Genomic DNA, 12,430 nt, shown 5'->3' on the forward strand with positions numbered 1-12,430 from the left:
AACATCTCAAGTAGATACACAAGACTTCCTTACCACACACCCCTCACCCTTAGGACACACCCACTCTAGATACCATCTCAAGTAGACGCACATGAGTTCCTTACCACACACATCTGACACATAAGACACATCTCAGGTAAACACATAGATTTCCTTACCATACACACGCACTTTACTTAAAACACTTGCAGGCACACAGTGTGCAGAGGAGCGTCAGCTGTGCAGCAGTAACAGAAAGGAAAAATAAAATGATAATAATGCAATGATATGAATCTTTTATTCTCCCTTGCTGCTGCAGTATGAGGGTGGGGCTGCTCTGCTGACAGAGCAGGGGAGGAGTGGCGGTTACACTAATGAAGCAGTGGTGAGCACACTAAAGTGCCATGATCCTTTGACCGGCCCTCTCAGGCCGCCAAGCAGTCATACGCACTTTCCTTGTTCTCCATGCAGGTTGTAATACATGCCCAGGCCCCCAGTCCCCATCTGAGCGCCAAACCATGGCGCTCAGGCCAATCACAGCGCTGTATTGCAGCGTTGTGATTGGCTCAGGGGAACCTATCTGCTTCCTATTTGGAGGAGGAGAGACAAAGTGGGACAGAGCAGTCAGGAGGTAAGTAAATTTTTGGGTCTCGCCTGACCCAGCGCATGCGCTGGTCTGGCGAGACTTTTTGTGAGGGCTCAAAAAAGTGCTACCACTGTAGCCTAGAGCTACAGTGCATGTGCGCGGGGCTCACTTTCGCGGCCGCACGGCCGCTTTGATGTTTGATCGCGATTGCGATCACTTTCACTTTCGCGGCCGCTTTGATGTTCTCCGTGAGCCCGTTTTTTTTTCCTGTTTATTACTTCTATGTAGTAATGGTGGCACCCGTGCGCCGCCATTACTACAGAGCAGTAGTAAACAGAAACAAGCATTGGCATAGCCAATAGGTCTCGCTTTTGGGACCTTATAAGTATTTAGTTATGCAACTGTTGCATGGCTAAACACTTATAAGGTCCCAAAAGCGAGACCTATTGGCTATGCCAATGCTTGTTCTTTTTACAATCATACCTCCTCACCCCCCCCCCGCCCCCCCCCCTCTCCCAAACGCCCCAGATCCGTGCTGGCCGCTACTGGGCACACACACATCAATGACAGACACATCTACTGATACATTGGAGGCTCTTTATGTGTAACTCACACACGTATCACACCAGTGACGCAATCACAGCCAGGAGGTGGGGGCCATCTTGTTGGTTCTCTGTGTTCTAGACATGGCCCTATTATTGGCGCACACAGAGAAGCGTCACCAATGTGCAGAAAAAAAAGTCAGCTGGTCACTTGTCCAAACAAATCCACCGGGCACACTTGCAAGAAAGAGACTTTGGTTGGTCCAGCTCTAGTTTTGGGTGCTGGCTTTCAGGACCACATACTCTACTTCATCAGACACGCACTTTTTTAGGGTGCTTCCCATTAAAAACAAAAAGGTGACTACCTTTGGCAACCACATTTGGGGTGCAGAATCGTACAGATACAAGGACCATTTCACTCACATTTTAGAGTGCTGGCTTTTGAGAACACATATATCGCTTACCCAGTCCGCTACATTTCTGGTACTGACTTTTATAAACAAACAAAAATGGTGACCACCTAAGTACTCACGTCAGCCATTTTGTTTGCTAGTTTTTCTGAACACATATTTTTGTTCTTCCGGCATCCACGTTTTGTGCTGACATTTATGAACACGTGTCTCTTCCTAGGATGCCCGCACTTTGGGTTAAAGGCTTTTGAGAACACGTATGCCCCTTCTGTAGACACCCATATTTCTGAGCGCTGGCTTTTAATGAACACCTATGCCCGTTCCTTAGACACCCACATTTTTTGCGTGCCGTCTTTTATAAACACATATGCCTCTTGTTCAGACACCAACATTTTTGGGTGCAGTCTTTTACGACCACAAATGCTCCTTTCTCACACATCCACATTTTAGGTGTATGCTTTTATGAAAAACACAGGTTCCTTCCCCAGACACCCACATTTTTGGATGCAGTCTTTTATAAGCGTGTCCTTTGCGCAGAAACCTACAGTGTTGGGTGCAGGCTTTTATGAACACATTTATCCTTTTATCCACCTTTTATGAACACCTGAATCCCTTCCTCTGGCTTGTTTGAACCCTCGTATCCCTTCCTCTGGCTTGTTTGAACACATGTATCCCTTCCTCTGGCTTGTATGAACCCTCGTATCCCTTCCTCTGGCTTGTATGAACCCTCGTATCCCTTCCTCTGGCTTGTTTGAACACATGTATCCCTTCCACTGGCTTGTATGAACCCTTGTATCCCTTCCTCTGGCTTGTTTGAACACATGTACCCCTTCCTCTGGCTTGTATGAACCCTCTTATCCCTTCCTCTGGCTTGTATGAACCCTCAAATCCCTTCATCTGGCTTGTTTGAACACATGTATCCCTTCCTCTGGCTTGTATGAACCCTCGTATCCCTTCATCTGGCTTGTATGAACCCTCGAATCCCTTCCTCTGGCTTTTATGAACACATATATCCCTTCCTCTGGCTTGTATGAACCCTCGTATCCCTGCCTCTGGCTTGTATTAACCCTCGAATCCCTTCCTCTGGCTTGTTTGAACACATGTATCCATTCCTCTGGCTTGTATGAACCCTCGTATCCCTTCCTCTGGCTTGTATGAACCCTTGTATCCCTTCCTCTGGCTTGTATGAACCCTCGTATTCCTTCCCCTGGCTTGTATGAAAATGTGTAACCCTTCCTCTGGTTTGCATGAACTCATAGATACCCCCTCTTCTGCCTCGTCCCTTCCTGTGGACTGAACAGACGCACATATCCCTTCCTGTGACTTGTATGAACACATGTATCCCTTCCTCTGGCTTGTATGACAAGTAACCTTCCTCTAGCTTTTATGAACATGCATATCCCTTCCCCTGGCTTGTATGAACACACGTATCCCTTCCTCTGCCTCCTATGAACACACGTATCCCTTTTGCTGGTTTGTATGAACACATGTATCCCTTTCTCTGCCTTGTATGAACACGTGTATCCCTTCCTCTAGCTTGTATGAACATGCATACCCTTTCCCTAGCTTGTATGAACATATATATCCATTACTCTGCCTTGTATGGAGGTGTGTAATGCTTCCTTTGGCTTTTATGAACATGTGTATCCCATATGAATACATGCACCCCTTTTAGCTTTTATGAGCTCAGGTATCCCTTCCTCTGGTTTGTATGAACTCATAGATACCCCCTCTTCTGCCTTGTCCTTTCCTGTGGTTTGTATGGACACGCGTATCCCTTCCTGTGGCTTGTATAAACATGTGTATCCCTTCCTCTGGCTTGTATGAAAATATATATCCATTCCTCTGCCTTGTTTGAACATGTGTATCGCTTCCTCTGTCTTTTATGAACATTTTTATCCCATATGAACACATGCATCCCTTCCTCTGGGTGGTATGAACGCATGAATGCCCCTGCTTCTGCCTTGTCCCTTCCTGTGGCTACTTTGGACACGCGTATCCCATCCTGTGACTCATATGAACACAGGTATCCTTTACCCTGGCTTGTATGACCCTCGTATCCCTTCCTCTGGCTTGAATGAACATGTGTATCCCTTCCTTTGGCTTGTATAAACACGTGTATCCCTTCTTCTGGCTTGTATGAACATGCATATCCCTCCCTCTAGCTTGTATGAACTTATATAGCCATTCCTCTGCCTTGTATGGACATGTGCTTCGCTTCCTTTGGCTTTTATGAACATGTGTATCCCATATGAATACATGCACCTCTTCTGGCTGTTATGAACACACGTATCCCTTCCTCTGGTTTGTATGAACTCATAGATACCCCCTCTTCAGTCTTGTACCTTCCTGTGGCTTGTATGGACATGCGTATCCCTTAATGTGACTTGTTCGAACACACTTATTCCTTGCTCTGGCTTGTATGAACACATGTATGCCTTCCTCTGGTTTGTCTGAACACACGTATTCCTTCCTCTGGCTTGTATTAACACACGTATTCCTTCCTCTGGCTTGTATGAACACAGGTATGCCTTCCTCTGGTTTGTCTGAACACACGTATTCCTTCCTCTGGCTTGTATGAACACACGTATGCCTTCCTCTGGCTTGTATGAACACATGTATGCCTTCATCAGGTTTGTATGAACTGATAGATACCCCCTCTTCTACCTTGTCCCTTCCTGTGGCTTGTATGGACATGCGTATCCCTTCCTGTGACTTGTACCAACATGCATATCTCTTCCCCTTGCTTGTATGAACATATACATCTATTCCTCTGCATTGTATGGACATGTGTATCGCTTCCTTTGGCTTTTATGAACATGTGTATCCCATATGAATACATGGACATCTTCTGGCTGTTATGAACACACGTATCCCTTCCTCTGGTTTGTATGAACTCATAGATACCCCCTCTTCTGCCGTGTCCTTTCCTGTGGTTTGTATGGACACGCGTATCCCTTCCTGTGGCTTGTATAAACATGTGTATCCCTTCCTCTGGCTTGTATGAAAATATATATCCATTCCTCTGCCTTGTTTGAACATGTGTATCGCTTCCTCTGTCTTTTATGAAAATTTGTATCCCATATGAACACATGCATCCCTTTCTCTGGCTTGTATGAACATGTGTATCCCTTCCTCTGGGTGGTATGAACGCATGAATGCCCCCGCTTCTGCCTTGTCCCTTCCTGTGGCTACTTTGGACACGCATATCCCATCCTGTGACTTGTATGAACACACGTATCCTTTACCCTGGCTTGTATGACCCTCGTATCCCTTCCACTAGCTTGAACGAACATGTGTATCCATTCCTTTGGCTTGTATAAACACGTGTATCCCTTCTTCTAGCTTGTATGAACATGCATATCCCTCCCTCTAGCTTTTATGAACTTATATAGCCATTCCTCTGCCTTGTATGGACATGTGCTTCGCTTCCTTTGGCTTTTATCAACATGTGTATCCCATATGAATACAGGCACCTCTTCTGGCTGTTATGAACACACGTATCCCTTCCTCTGGCTTGTATGAACACGCATATCCCTTCCTCTGGGTGGTATGAACATGCATATCCCTCCCTCTAGCTTGTATGAACTTATATAGCCATTCCTCTGCATTGTATGGACATGTGTATCGCTTCCTTTGGCTTTTATGAACATGTGTATCCCATATGAATACAGGCACCTCTTCTGGCTGTTATGAACACACGTATCCCTTCCTCTGGTTTGTATGAACTCATAGATACCCCCTCTTCAGTCTTGTCCCTTCCTGTGGCTTGTATGGACATGCGTATCCCTTACTGTGACTTGTATGAACACGCATATCTCTTCCCCTTGCTTGTATGAACATATATATCTATTCCTCTGCATTGTATGGACATGTGTATCGCTTCCTTTGGCTTTTATGAACATGTGTATCCCATATGAATACATGCACCCCTTCTGTCTTGTCTGAACCCTCGTATCCCTTCCTCTGGCTTGTATGAACACGTGTATCCCTTCCTCTGCCTTGTATGAACACATATGTGTCCCTTCCTGCAGCTTGTATGGACACGTGCATCATTTCCTCTGAGCTGAACGCACGCCGAGTTGCTTGTTGTTTGGAGTCTTTTAAGCATAAACTACCCCCCCGCCTCCCCCCAACTAAAGCTCACTCTCCTTCGATCGGATTTAAAAGGGAGCAGAGCGAGGTCGCCCAGCTGACATGGGAAAAATGAAGGCACCCGCTGCCAGTGCCAAAGTAAACACCAGACTGGGGAAGGGCAGAGAACATGGGAAGCGCGCCTGGAAGCATACCAAAGAACAGAACAGCACGCACGACAAATCCACTCACGCCCGGGGGCAGCGGGATCACACGCCCCCCACCCTGACACCATGGCAGGGCGAGGGAGGACCCCAGGACGGCACATGCCACACCCGGGGCCAGGCGGCGCCTCCCTGGCTCTGTGTCTGTTTCAGCTGCTGCTCACAACTCGTTCCCTGTAGGTTGTGTGTTGGTGTTGTCTTTTGTAGAATACATAAAACCCTGCGTCGTAATCTCGAAAGAACAAAGAAGAAACCACCAAGGGCCAGCCGGGCGTTGTGGCACTCCGGCCAGACGTCCCAGCCCTGCCCATCCCCAACAGAAGCACAGCCCCCCTCCCCCCCCCCCCCCCCGCCCCCCACACTCTGAACCCAGATTATATATGAAAATAACAGTCGCCACAATCTCTGCTCAGGCCCCCTGGAGTGAGGAGGGGGCGGATCTTGTACACACCCCGATAGTACGAGCTGACAACCGACAAGGACGTACATGCAGTGACGTGTGTGTGCCTGTGTGTGCAAGCCCCCACGAGTCTCTCCATAGGTAGGTAGGTGGGTGGTTGCACTTGTGTTACACACACGCGCAGGTCGTACCCGCAGACAGGGCACGTGTGACCTCGAGAAGATACTGCCGTCCGACAGGCGACGCTGTACACAAGTGACACTTACATATGGACGCGTGCACCTCTGGAAGGCAGGTCTTAGGGTGATCACATGCGCCCTAGGCTCCCTAGGGTGCGCCTCTGGTGCCCCCCCCCCCCCCCCCCGTGCTGCCTGCACAAGCTGAAACATGTGCTGCAACCCCGACTGCCATGTCTCTGGAGCATACACACCTGGCTGCCCGGCGTGGCTCCAGAAGCGGAACCAAGCACCCGTGACACCTGGTGCCCTCAGACTAAAACATGCATCCCTGATGCCCGCAGAGGATGGGCATGGCCGTGACTCCTGGTGCCATCAAAGCTCGATATGCCTCCTGGCACCCCAAGAGGCTGACACCCAGGCTCCTAATACAGTCATCTGTCCGCAGACGGCCGAAGAAGCCATCCCTGCCCCTGGTGCCGTCACAGAGTGAATGTGCATCCCTGCCCCCTGGTGCCACCAGAGAGTGAATGTGCATCCCTGCCCCCTAATGCCACAAGATAGTGAATGTGCATCTCTGCCCCCTGGTGGCATCATAGAGTGAATGTGCATCCCTGCCCCCTGGTGCCACCAGAGAGTGAATGTGCATCTCTGCCCCCTGGTGCCATCACAGAGTGAATGTGCATCCCTGCCCCTGGTGCCGTCACAGACTGAATGTGCATCCCTGCCCCCTGGTGCCACCAGAGAGTGAATGTGCATCCCTGCCCCCTGGTGCCACCAGAGAGTGAATGTGCATCCCTGCCCCTGGGGCCATCAGAGAGTGAATGTGCATCTCTGCCCCCGGTGCCATCAGAGAGTGAATGTGCATCTCTGCCCCCCTGGTGCCATCACAGAGTGAATGTGCATCCCTGCCCCTGGTGCCGTCACAGAGTGAATGTGCATCCCTGCCCCCTGGTGCTATCAGAGAGTGAATGTGCATCCCTACCCCCTAATGCCACCAGATAGTGAATGTGCATCTCTGCCCCCTGGTGCCATCAGAGAGTGAATGTGCATCCCTGCCCCCTGGTGCCACCAGAGAGTGAATGTGCATCCCTGCCCCCTGGTGCCACCAGAGAGTGAATGTCCATCCCTGCCCCCTGATGCCGTCACAGAGTGAATGCGCATCCCTGCCCCCTGGTGCCACCAGAGAGTGAATGTTCATCTCTGCCCCCTGGTGCCATTAGAGAGTGAATGTGCACCCCAGCCCCCTGGCGCCGTCAGAGAGTGAATATGCTCTCCTGCTCCTGGCCGTCAGAGAGTGAATGCGCATCCCTGCCCCCTGGTGCCACCAGAGAGTGAATGCGCATCCCTGCCCCCTGGTGCCATCAGAGAGTGAATGTCCCCCTGGTGCCATCAGAGAGTGAATGTGCATCCCTTCCCCCTAATGCCACCAGAGAATGTGCACCCCTGCCCCCTGGCGCCACCAGAGAGTGAATAAGGACCCCCGCATCAGGTGCCATCAGAGAGTGAATGTGCACCCCCGCCCCCTGGTGCCACCAGAGAGTGAATGTGCATCCCTACCCCTGGGGCCATCAGAGAGAATATGCAACCCAGACCCAGGTGCCATCAGACAGTGAATGTGAATCCCTGCCCCCTGGTGCTACCATAGAGTGAATATGCATCCCTGTATCTGGTGCCATCAGAAAGTGAATGTGCACCCCTGCCCCCTGGCGCCACCAGAGAGTGAATATGCATCCCTGTCCCCTGGTGCCACCAGAGAGTGAATGCGCATCCCTGCCCCCTGGTGCCATCAAATAGTGAATGTCCCCCTGGTGCCATCAGAGAGTGAATGTGCATCCCTTCCCCCTAATGCCACCAGATAGTGAATGTGCACCCCTCCCCCCTGGCGCCACCAGAGAGTGAATATGCAGCCCCGCGTCAGGTGCCATCAGAGAGTGAATGTGCACCCCCGCCCCCTGGTGCCACCAGAGAGTGAATGTGCATCCCTGCCCCTGGGGCCATCAGAGTGAATATGCAGCCCTGACCCCTGGTGCCATCAGGGAGTGAATATGCACCCCTGCCCCAGTTGCCATCAGACAGTGAATGTGAATCCCTGCCCCCTGGTGCTACCATAGAGTGACGATGCATCCCTGCATCTGGTGCCATCAGAAAGTGAATGTGCACCCCTGCCCCCTGGTGCCACAAGAGAGTGTATATGCACCCCTGCGCAAGGTGCCATCAGAAAGTGAATGTGCACCCCTGCACCCTGGTGCCACCAGAGAGTAAATATGCACCCCTGGGCCAGGTGCCATCAGAGAGTGAATGTGCACCCCTGGTGCCACCAGATAGTGAATATGCACCCCCTGCGCCAGGTGCCATCAGAGAGTGAATGTGCACCCCCGCCCCCTGGTGCCACCAGAGAGTGAATATGCAGCTCCCCTGACCCCTGGTGCCATCTGGGAGTGAATATACATCCCTGCCCCAGGTGCCATCAGACAGTGAATGTGAATCCCTGCCCCCTGGTGCTACCATAGAGTGAATATGCATCCCTGCATCTGGTGCCATCAGAGAGTGAATATACATTCCTGACCCCTGAAGCCACCAGAGGGTGAATATGCACCCTTTAACCCTGGTGACCTCAGAGGCTGAAAACGCACCCCTGGCTCTAGGTGCCCCAGAGGATGAAACCCTGGCTCCGGGCTGAAACATGCACCCTTGGCTCCTGGCGCCCTCGGAGTCTGAAACATGCTGCCCTGAGAGAGAGAAACATGCGTCGCAGGCTCCTCGTGCCCTCAGAGGCGGAAAATGCACCCCAGACTCAAGGTGCCCTCGGGGATTGAAACATGCACCTTGGCTCCGGGCGCCCTCAGGAACATAGGTACCGAAGCTCCGGGTGACCTGAGAGACGGAATATACACCCCTGCCTCCTGGTGCCCCCAGGGGCTGAACGTGTCCCCGTGTTCCTGGTGTCCTGTACTGTGGCGGGGCGGAGGCGCCTGGCTCCTCTTACCTCTCTGTTCCTAGTTCCTTTGGATGGAGTGGGCACGCTGTGCTTCTGCGGCGCTGCTGTGCCCGCGGTCCCTAGTGCCCTGGGCGGGGAGAGGCTTCAAGGCGCTAAGGTGCGCGCCTGGCTCCTCTTACCTCTCGCTTCCTAGTTCCCCTGGAAGGCGTGGGCAGGCGCTGCTGCCCCCGCGGTTCCTAGTGCCCTGTGCGGGAGAGGCTTCAAGGCGCTGCGGCTCCGCTTACCTCTCTCTTCCTAGTTCCCTTGGAGGGGGTGGGCAGGCTCTGCTGCTGCGGCGCTGCTGCCCCTGCGGTTCCTAGTGCCCTGTGCGGGAGAGGCTTCAAGGCGCTGCGGCTCCGCTTACCTCTCTCTTCCTAGTTCCCTTGGAGGGGGTGGGCACGCTGTGCTGCTGCGGCGCTGCTGCCCCCGCGGTTCCTAGTGCCCTGTGCGGGAGAGGCTTCAAGGCGCTGCGGCTCCGCTTACCTCTCTCTTCCTAGTTCCCTTGGAGGGGGTGGGCACGCTGTGCTGCTGCGGCGCAGCTGCCCCTGCGGTTCCTAGTGCCCCGTGCGGGGAGAGGCTTCAAGGCGCTGGGGCTCCTCTTACCTCTCTCTTCCTAGTTCCCTTGGAGGGGGTGGGCAGGCTCTGCTGCTGCGGCGCTGCTGTCCCCGCGGTTCCTAGTGCCCCGTGCGGGGAGAGGCTTCAAGGCGCTGGGGCTCCTCTTACCTCTCTCTTCCTAGTTCCCTTGGAGGGGGTGGGCAGGCTCTGCTGCTGCGGCGCTGCTGCCCCCGCGGTTCCTAGTGCCCTGTGCGGGAGAGGCTTCAAGGCGCTGCGGCTCCGCTTACCTCTCTCTTCCTAGTTCCCTGGGAGGGGGTGGGCAGGCTCTGCTGCTGCTGCTCCGGCGCTGCTCGGTCCCCGCGTCTTCTCCCGCTGCTCTCACCAGCTCCTCAGTCCCCGCCGCACCATAGGGGAATGCCTGCCCGCGCCCCAGTCCGCCCAATGACACCCTGATCCCGGGCTCCGGCTCAGAGTCAGAAAGCCTTAATTGGTAAAATAGCAAAGTGAAAAAAAGCAAAGAGGGGGGAGTCTGGGACCGGCTGCGAACCCCGCCCCCCTCCGGGCTTGGGATGAGGTCAGCCTGCATTTCTGAGAAGCCTGGAAGCTGAGCGAGCCCCAGGCAGCAGGGGTGCTGCTTCCAGTGGTGGGGGGTGGGTGGGGGGGCAGGAGGATGTCACGGGCAGCCTTTGATGACATCTTGGGGAGCGTGCGGGGCCGCCAGAGGACCCCCGCCCCCAACATGGCTCCAGGGGAGCCTGATTCCAGAGAGGGGGTGGATGTCAGAGGCAACATCTGGAGATGGGGCCAGGCCTATCTCGTGAGCACCTCCTGCAGCCCAGGGGTGTCTGCTTGTAATAAAACAGGGGGTGGGAGGGGCGGATGGGGAGAGACGGTGGAATGGGTCTGATGTCATGGCCCACCCATGGGCCATGGTACCAGAACACCGTGGACTGGAGGTAATAAACAATCTACACCCAATGGGACAACAGTTTTGCACATTATATTCAATATTCAAGTCAGACGATATTTTTGTTACCAGTATCTTACTGTGCAACCCACCCTGGATAGACCTGGGCTAGGGCCGGGCTGCCGTAGGATCACCCCACACATATATACACAACACCTTACCTCAGGGTGGCCTGATATATATGGGCGGAAGGACAGCTATTAGGCACCGTTGTGGGTAACTAGTGGTGGGGTAGGAATGACAGACGAGCACCCCCCCCTCCACAACAGCGGGGATCAGGGGAGGTGGGGAGGGAGCTGTCGGGGTAGTCTTATGTAACATCTGGAATGGGAGTTCCACCCACTTTAATTTACCTATTTATAGTTTTCCCCAAAAGTGAAGGGACGAACAATACCTTGGGAGGAAGAAAACCCCTGAGGTGGCAACCTCTTGGCCAGGAGAAGATAACATCCAGGAGAAGACAAGTCTTGGAGATGCCAGCTTATCCACTGTGGAGGAGAAGTGATTTTTGGAGAGGTGGTGGCAACATATGGGTAAAAAGAGTGGGCTATCGGATGGGGCAACATCTGGGGGCAAAGCTCACTTCTTTCATTGGAACATTTACGGATTCCTGCTTCCAACAAGGACACAAGGCGTGGTTCTGCAAGTCCTCGGCAGCACTCTGGAAGAGGGGAGCCATGTGTGAGAACCAAGAATGGAGGGTCAATATTTGGGAGAACCCCCACTTGGGGGTGCGGGTGTGAAGAGGGAACACCTGTGGGATGAACGGTAAGCCTTTGGAGGCACCACCTGGGGGGAAAGAGGAAAACATGGTGGGAGGGGAAGGTAGGATTGAACACTGAGGCAGGATCAACAACCCACCATACTTACTGTAGGAAAGTGTCCCTGTTTGCTTGGTCACCCCCACTTTTTGCATCCAAATGTTTATGGTTACGACTCTGATAATGCACTGGATTCTGCTGCCCAGACCCCAGTGCCTGGGCCCTCTCCTAAAACTCTTATATTCAACTTGGTAATCCTAAATTGGCAAAAGCATTACCCCTTTACAAGTCCCTAGTATATGGTACCAGGGGTACCCAGAGCATCGGTGGTAAAGGAATCCCCAGGGCTGTAAAATGAGTGTGTGCCACCTCGGGCAACCCATGAAACCTACTGACAGCAGGCCAGCCATTGCAGACTGCAGGAGCAGTGCAAAGTACTTCAACACGACTGTGCCCTCACCATGCGTGCCACAGTCACATACACTGCCTTTAATATACGTAAGGCACCCCTAAGGAAGGCCTCCTCACCCTAGGAGGCAGGGAGCATTATATAGAAGGTGTAGACATGTAAGTGCAAGCCTATTTGTCCATATAGTGCCATTCCCCATTGGAAACCACTGTTGGTGTTAGCAGTCCATAGGATAACATGGGATGTCAACCGGGCACCCTCAAGATTGGTAACTCTGTGATAGTACCACTAAAATAACTCATGTTTGGTATCAAACAATGTGCCTTCTCACCCCTGACATGATTCTTGTGCCTTGGGTGACGTGACA

The 12,430-nt window shown here is 52.8% G+C and overlaps 1 protein-coding gene across 4 annotated transcripts in view; it reads right to left on the bottom strand.

The window, feature by feature from the left end:
- The window catches only part of FLNA (filamin A), a 353,926-nt gene extending 343,525 nt beyond the window's left edge, over window positions 1-10,401 (bottom strand). For 2 of the 4 annotated variants that reach the window (XM_085629724.1, XM_085629726.1), the window contains exon 1: window positions 10,214-10,393. The gene's annotated coding sequence lies outside the window, so the exon portion shown is untranslated. Of the gene's footprint in view, window positions 1-10,213 lie in introns of all 4 variants that reach the window. The other 2 variants (XM_085629725.1, XM_085629727.1) reach the window with 2 other exon arrangements.
- Between the last annotated feature and the right edge of the window lie 2,029 nt (window positions 10,402-12,430).

The sequence above is a fragment of the Triturus cristatus genome, chromosome 10 (assembly GCF_964204655.1).
Source record: "Triturus cristatus chromosome 10, aTriCri1.1, whole genome shotgun sequence".
Taxonomy (NCBI): Eukaryota; Metazoa; Chordata; class Amphibia; order Caudata; family Salamandridae; genus Triturus; species Triturus cristatus.